This window comes from Odocoileus virginianus, chromosome 17 (assembly GCF_023699985.2).
Source record: "Odocoileus virginianus isolate 20LAN1187 ecotype Illinois chromosome 17, Ovbor_1.2, whole genome shotgun sequence".
NCBI lineage: Eukaryota > Metazoa > Chordata > Mammalia > Artiodactyla > Cervidae > Odocoileus > Odocoileus virginianus.
In genome coordinates, this window is record NC_069690.1 from 29,532,645 (window position 1) to 29,540,667 (window position 8,023).

Below are 8,023 nucleotides of genomic sequence, written 5' to 3' on the forward strand. Positions count from 1 at the left end.
GTTGGGCTCAGGACTGCTGAGACACTGAGGGCCTGATCGTTCATTGCCTGTATCAGAGCAGTGATCATTTAGAGGAACCATGGGTTCCTTCAGGCCTTCCTTGCTGGCTCAGACGGTAAAGAATCCATCTGCGACGCAGGAGACCCAGGTTTGATCCCTGTGTTGGGAAGATCCCCTGGAGAAGGGAATGGCAACCCAACCTGTATTGTTACCTGGAGAACTCCAAGGACAGAGGAGCCTAACAGGCTACTGTCCAAGGAGTCACAAAGAGTTGGACACAACTGAGCGACTAACACTTTCACTTTCACAGTTAGGCCCAATCAGCTCAGTGGTAGGAGAGCTCAAGTTGGTGTGCCTGCTTCATTCACAGCCTCTTTGTGTCTATGTTTTATTTTTAATAAACATAAATGCTCCACACTAAAAAATAATGATGATACTATAAATCTCTGGACTAGATCAAGGGTTGGCAAGCTTGCTGTAAAGAGCTGGAGAGTAAGTAGCTTAAGCTTCCTGGGCCACATGTGGTCTCCATTGCATTTTCTTTTATTAGAGTTAATAAAAGGATAAAAGTTAATGCTTTTATTAGGGTTAGAGTAGAAGTAGGGTCAGACTCGCACAGAGAATAAGAGTATTTGTTGGGACTGGGCAACAGTCACAACATAGAACATGTCAGTGGCTGAACACAGTTAGGAGGTATTTCTCAGGGCCGCTAGCAGTAAAGAACTCCTGCCAATGCAGGAGTTTTAAGAGACACAGCTTCAATCTCTGGGTTGGGAAGATCTCCTGGAGAAGGAAATGGCAACCCACTCCATTATTCTTGCCTGGAGAATCCCATGGACAGAGGAGCCTGGTGGGATACAGTCCATGGGATCACAAAGAGTCGGACACGACTGAAAGTGACTTAGCACTGCCATGTACCAGTAAAACGTGAGTTGGGGGTCAGGGGGCATACGCCACAAAGTCTTCTGGGGACCAAAAGTCCTTCCATCTGGTGGTTCCCCATCCATCGGGAGGCCTCTGCTGGATGGAAGGGAAAGAGAGATGGACCCACATTAAGAATGGTTTAAAAATAAACAAACCATTCTGTGCAGTGATGGACCTTGGGCTGATTCTGCCCTGCAGGACATAGTTCCCCCTCTCGTGGATTCGACCATCTATCTCTGAGGTTCCTTCTGAAGATGAAACAAACTTCTCTCTGATAAACCTTATTTTTCTCCATCCAAGTAGCCTAGCAACCACTCTATAAGGTCCCACACTCTCACATGATCATCATTTTCATACTTAGAATGGTTGTCAGGTTCAGCATTTTTGTTAAATTTTATATGTAACATTACACAGAATTCTTTTGTGGACAGTTCTTAGTTGAGATGCATATTATGTCCTGGAGAGTGGCTGTTACAAAGGGCCACAAACTGAGTGACTTAAAATAAGAGAAAATTATTCTCAGAGTTCTGGAGGCCAGGAGTCCCAAAGCAGAGCATCAGCAGCATTGATTTCCTCTAGGGGTCTGGGGGAGAGTCTGGTCCAGGCCTTTCTCCAAGCCCCCAGTGACAGTAGCGGTTCTTGGTGTCCTCCCCTTGTAGATGCTTGACTCCAGTCTCTGCCTCCATCTTCACGTGGCTTTCCCCCGTGTCTCTGTGTTATCACAAGGCCATCTTCCTGTTAGATCGGGGCCCACTCTGGACAGCCTCTTCTGACTTGATGAAATCTACAAAGACCCTATTTCTGAATAAAATCATGTTCCCAGCTACTGGGGGTTAGCAGCTCAACGTTTCTTTTTTGAAGTGTGGGGGTGTGGTGAACCCTGAGTCCACAGCAGGTGATGATCAGCACATGGTGGTGGTCCATTCGTATGGAAGAGCTGTGAAATGTTAGAATGTTAGAAGTGGTGAGGATGGGCAAGGCTGCCCTGGTGTGTGCCAATATGAGAGGCCTAAAGGAGCTTCATTTCTTACCCTTCACTGTAAATTACTGAGAGAACAGTGCGATTAAAGCTGCCACCTTGGAGAGTGTAGAATTTTCCTTTTTGGAGTGTTTTTTGTTTTTTTTTATGGACATGGAACAATGAACTAGAAAACGTTGCACATTCTGTCCTCTCCTTCTATTTTCAACTTACAAAATGTTGTATTCAAAATACCGAAACAATGAGGCTTGCAGTTACTAACAAAATTAAAAATAAAAGCAGAAAGCCCCACAGCGACCATGCCACCCCAAGAGGGAGATGCAGGCTGGTGCCCTGGACAAGCAGTGGACTTTCTAGTGGCTTCGCACCCCCTCCTGCAGAGGTCAGGATGGAAAGTCACGACCAGCTGGTTGTAATTCTGTCCTATTTTGAAACAGATGACAAAGACAACTAGCCCATCTCTAGGGTTGAGATTTATTTCCCTTCCTTGGTCTAAGTTCCAGAGACCCAACTTGCAAAGTAAAGAAGAGGGCAGAATATTTTCTTGGTGACCTCACCCCACTGCTGCCAGTGGAAAACCTACCCATGTCCTAGAACTGGCCTGTGGGAATGGGGCCATACCACACCATCTCAAATATTCCAAAGCAGGACTTACGTCTCTCTTCCAGAGTCTCATGGTCCCTTTTGTCTTTGCTCACCTTCGTGTATGCGTGCTACATTGCTTCAGTCGTGGCCGGCTCTTTGAGACCCTGTGGACTGTAGACCTCCAGGCTCCTCTGTCCATGGGATTCTCCAGGCAAGAGTACTGGAGAGGGTTGTCATTTCCTTCTCCGGGGGATCTTCCTGACCCAGGGATTGAACCCCCATCTCTTACATCTCCTTCAGTGGCAGCCGGCTTCTTTAGCACTGTTGCTGCCAAGCCCATCTGCTCCCCTTCAGTGGCGCTCAAGGCAGTCTTGTATTTACAAGTCACTTCTCTCCTCCTAAAGGACCAGCTCTTTAAATCTCGGTCTTACGACTCAAGAGGAAGAAGCCAGTGGAGAGAGGGGAACTTGAGGTGCTGGAGGAGAAGCAGCAGCGTAGGAATAGATCTTTCAGGAACCAGGAAGGATGGGGCAGAGGGCCAAGCTGGCATGTTCTCTGTCCCGCACAGGACACCAAGCAGTAGGGACTCTCATGTCAGTTCCCCTGGAGGCCAGTTAAGCCCTTCTATTGGGGTGTAACCTCAGACCTGGAAGACACCTGAGATGGCCCTCGCTACAGCTTACGCTTCTCTAGCAGCTCAGATGGTAGGGAGCCAGCCTGCAGTGCAGGAGGCCCAGGTTTGATCCCTGGGTCGAGATCTCCTGCAGATTGGGAATGACTACCCACTCCAGTGTTCTTGCCTGGAGAATTTCACAGCCAGAGCCCGAGCCTTGCAGGCTACAGTCCATGGCGTTGCAAAGAATCAGACACGACCGAGCGACTTTGATGCACTTTCACAGCTACCAGCGGGAGCGATGCACTTAACTTCTCTCTGCCTTGGGTTTCTCATCTGTTTGATGGGCTAAATAGTAACTCTCATGCAATTGTTACAGGATCAAATATGATAATGGATGGAGAGCACACAGCATGTAGCCAGCCTAGTGCAGTGGTTCCCAAACTTCCCAAATTCCCCTGCCTGAGAATTCTGATAGTGCAGACATGGGTTGGAACCCGAGAATCTGTGTATTTGCCAAGCACAGAAATTCTTATATCCAGGGAAATTAGGGAAATGATGCTTTTACAATACCAGAAAGTCAATAAAGAGTAGTTATTTTTACGGTACCATTTTCATCATTGCTACCATCATCACAGGGTGATTCATTTAAACAAACAAGCTTATTATACATACAAGAAAGAATTAACAGACTCAGTCCTTAAGTTTTGGGTTCAAGGATACATAAACCGGGGATTCTGATTCTGGCTCTAGCTGATAACATGTTCTGGCCTTCAAAATGTTTAATCTCTACACCTCAGTTTCTTCATCTACAAACTAGGTGGTTATCACTGGTTGTTGTTCAGTCGCTCAGTGGTGTCTGACTCTTTGTGACCTGTGGACTGGAGCCCACCATGCTCCCCCGTCCATGGGATTTCCCAGGCAAGAATACTGCAGTGGGTTGACATTTCCTTCTCCCTGGAATCACCCAGGGATCGAGCCTGTGTCTCTTGTGTTGGCAGGCAGATTCTCTACTGCTGAGCCAGCAGGGAAGCCCTTGTTACTGGCAAGGGTGTGGTAATAGTTATTGAAAATAATGGATATAAAGTAGCTGACACAGAGTAGGTCCCTTCCCTGTGAAAGATTTTCTTTCTTTTAAGCAATGGCTCAAATTCTTAAAAGAAAAAAAAAAAACTTTTAAAAACAGTTATCTAGGGACTTCCCTGGTGGTCCAGTAATTAAGACTTTTAGCTTCAAATGCAGGGAGCATGGATTCAGTCCCTGATCAGGAAACTAGAATGCTAGAGGCCTTTTGGTGAGGTCAAAAAAAAAAAAAAAAAAAAAAGATTTTAAGAATTTCCAAGCAATTATCTAAACCTTTCCCCTCATTATTTAAACAGATGAAAGCAAAACTGTTTTGATTCTCAGTTTGATGTGTATCTTTCTTCCCACCAAACTCCCCTACTAGCCCTTAAGTTACTTACTTCCTTGGAGCTCTGTGCAATGTTTTTAAAAAAAAGACTGTCTTAAATAACAGAATGCTAACTGACCCTTAGCATTAAGATTTCTTGCTTTTCTCACGTGTATCTTTTGGAGACAGTAAAGATGTCCTGCACAGTTTAAGCCACTTCGGCTATCTACAGTGCACTCATATAATGGAGTCCTGCTGGAAGTTCTGGAGGAAAAGAAAGATTGTTGAGCAATTTCTGGTTTGAGAAGAGTATAGGTCACTTGGACCCACCTTCAAGAACCCAGCCACAGGGCAAGCCAGGATTGTAAACGAGTCACCTTGCTGCGTGCCCAGAAGGAAAGAGAAAAGGTGAACAGCTAGTCAGTCTCTGTTACAGAGAGCAAGTCCTTGTCCCCCAAACCTAGTGGCTCGGTCCCTCTAGGCAGCAGAGAAAAGAGGGGGTTCACAAAGGGAAAATACAGGGTAATATGTGGACGAGGACAAAGAAAACTAATTCATGAAGGTCCTGAACCACTGGTTCCCAGTGAAGGTGGCCCATCAGTGCCCTGGAATCTGCATTATTAGCTGTTTTCCACCTTAGAAGAAAAGCAAGAGAACTGGGGTGTTGTGGTTTTTCAGGCAGAAAAAGTTCTGTCTTCAACTTGCATACCATGCCTGGTTTCTCTTCGAATCTGCATTCTCATCTTCATTTCTCCCTGTTCCTAAATCTGTCTCCCCTGCAGCACTCAGGCATAAGTTCCTAGGCAAAAAAAAAAAAAAAAATATGACCCGTGGCGTATTTACTATCACATTAAGAAGTATGGGTTTTCAAAGTATGATTTTTAAATATTGTGATTGCTTTTCCCTGAGGGAAAGTATCTTCAAGTCAGATTATTTATTGCCAGGTGGCAAATAATAGTGAAAGTTAATGATATTTAACATCTCTCCTTCCTTCTTGCCAAGCCCCATTCTAAGCACCTTACCTATTAGGTCTTCTAACAACCTGTGTAGCAGGTCTCATTATTCTCCATATTTCACAGCCTTCGAAACTGAAACACAAGGAGGTTCAGTAGCCTAGCCAAGGTTGCACCACCATGACTGGAGCCAGGATTCCAACTAAAACGAGAACAAGTCTTAACCACGACAGTCAACAGCTTTGGGTGCCAAAGGCTGAACATCCCCTAAGAGTATTTCACTGAGAAAGAGAGATAAGCCTGATTTTGCTCTCAATAATTGTTTTTTCTGTCAAAAATAGAACTTTGCAGTTTATTTGAACAGCAAAACATAATACTCCTGTTACCATGGCATTCCATTTTAGAAGATTTAGAGTGAGATGTAAAAATACAAGTTCCTAGATACAAGTAAGCACCTTTTCCATGACAAGAAACCTTAACCCTTCCTTTCTACACTACTTGATACTAATTGAAAACAAGTAGCGTTTACTCACGTTCTCTTCAATGAGACTTTTTAATCCCAATGACCTTTAGACTTTCTTTATCATGTGGAAACCTGCCATATTCCACTTTTGAAACTCTCAGGAAATGATTTACCTCTTTTATTCTCCTCTTCCATCAACATCCTCTTTAGCAGTATAGTAGTCAACAATGAGCCCTCTGGAGTCAAATAGTCTTGAATGAAACAGCAAATCTGTCACTTCCCAGTTATGTGACCTTGGGCTAGTTACTTGACCTCTGGTTAGTTGCCTTAACTGCAAAATGGAAATAATAATAGTTATTCATGGTTTATGTTATCCCAGGTTGCACTACTGGTAAAGAATCCACCTGCCAATGAAGGAGAGGTGGGTTCTGTCCTTGGGTCGGGAAGATCCCATGGAGCAGGAAATGGCTACCCACTCCAGTATTCTTGCCTGGGAAATCCCATGGACAGAGGAGCCTGGTGGGCTCCCGTCCATGGGGTTGCAAATAGTTGGACACAGCCAAGTGCATACACACTCACACACACACACACACACACACACACACACACACACTGTCTCTCTCATAGTTTGACTGTCATAAATCACTTGGAACAAATCCCTGGTACATGCTGAGTTTTCAGTAAACTGTGTCAGCAGCAGCAGCATCCCCATCACCACCATCATCATCAGAACACAATTTTCTTAGACTTAACCAACAGAGACTTTCACAGAGCCCTTATCTATAATTCATTACCAACTACCCAAAGATATGCTAGCTGAGTGGGAGGCAGTAATCACTTATAAAAGTAATCCTTGTTCTTGATAATTTTAAAGAAGAGAGTAAAAATACTGTTTGGATCACTAAGTCACCAGAATTGCCATTGTTCCCCAGTCATGGTTCCAGCCTTGCATTTTTAATACTTCATTTCTCATAGTTGTTTGAATCTGTGTCCCTTCACGAGCTTCTCTAGGATTGACTGATAGCAAGGCTGATTTCAACACAAGGAAGATGCTCATTAAGTCATAGAATGACAGAGATAGAGAAAGATAAGAGTTGTCAACCTCAAATAGTGAACTTTTTTTTGAGCCACACAACAGAAGGGTGTTACTGTTTGTTCAGTAACAAACAGTAGAGGTCAAGTCAGAGGAGTTGAACTCAGCTTTGATGTACATACAACTTCAATCTGACCCCATTATTTTTATTAAATGCAGCATCTTAAAGAACTGCAAAAGGCCAAACCATAAATCTAAGGACTCTGTCATTTTAAATTTATGTTTGCAGCTGAAGTCAGCCACACCTCCTGGGGCTGGCCTTAAAATAATTCTTTTCTCAAAAAGTCACAGTATCCTGGCATTTAACAATAACACGAAAGAGCCCGAGCCTGGAGGAGTTGTTTGTTTTTGTAGGAGCAGAATCAACCCTCTTTTAATGAACACAAGGCTCGCCACAGGTTCAGGGGTTTTATTCGGCTGTTTTCCAAATCTCTCTCAAAGCTCAGCTTATGAAATTCTAGCGAGACCCTGCCCACCACCCTCCCCAGCCTGCCGCTCACCAGCCCTGACTTCAGACAGACAGACAGAGACAGAGAGAGGGGCCGCCCTGACCAGAAGTGTCACTGCCTCTCACGCTGGCTTTGTCCCCCGGCGCCCGTGTCCTGGAAACAGCACACACGTCTCAGGCTCAGCGCCTACCTGATAGAACTTGAATGCTGAAGTGATAACAGCTCTGAGACAGAGCAGGGTCTGAGGCCCGCCCACCCCCTGTCTACTGAGGTGTAACAGACGCTTAAGCACCCCCTCCACTGCCGGAAGAAGCGGGTGGGGACGGAGAGACCGATGGGCAGGTGGCTGAGCATCGCTCCAGGTGACCAAGCACTCAACTTGCATGCCAGGTTGGCACCAGGCCACCATCTCTGCACTCTGTCCTCCTGGTTGACCCTGAAATGCTACTTTCCCAGCCAAGAATCTCGGCATGCCAGCCAGGCAGCCAGCAAACTGATGCCAAGGCTGTCCCTGGCAGAGGACTTGAAAAAGCGCAAACAACACCTCTGGACTCCCACCTGCTAGGCTCAGAGA

General features: G+C 45.3%; 1 long non-coding RNA gene across 3 annotated transcripts; it reads right to left on the bottom strand.

The window, feature by feature from the left end:
- Positions 1 to 522: 522 nt before the first annotated feature.
- LOC139039077 (uncharacterized) lies at positions 523 to 7,747 on the bottom strand. Of its 3 annotated transcripts, XR_011492237.1 has the most exons (5): positions 7,553 to 7,747; positions 6,081 to 6,238; positions 5,514 to 5,646; positions 2,602 to 5,290; positions 523 to 1,861 (listed from the first exon to the last, which is right to left on the bottom strand). It is a non-coding gene; the product is annotated as an uncharacterized lncRNA (long non-coding RNA). The 3 variants fall into 3 exon arrangements; XR_011492236.1 differs by having other exon boundaries at positions 5,514 to 6,238; positions 7,640 to 7,747; XR_011492235.1 differs by having other exon boundaries at positions 5,514 to 6,238.
- Positions 7,748 to 8,023: the final 276 nt, after the last annotated feature.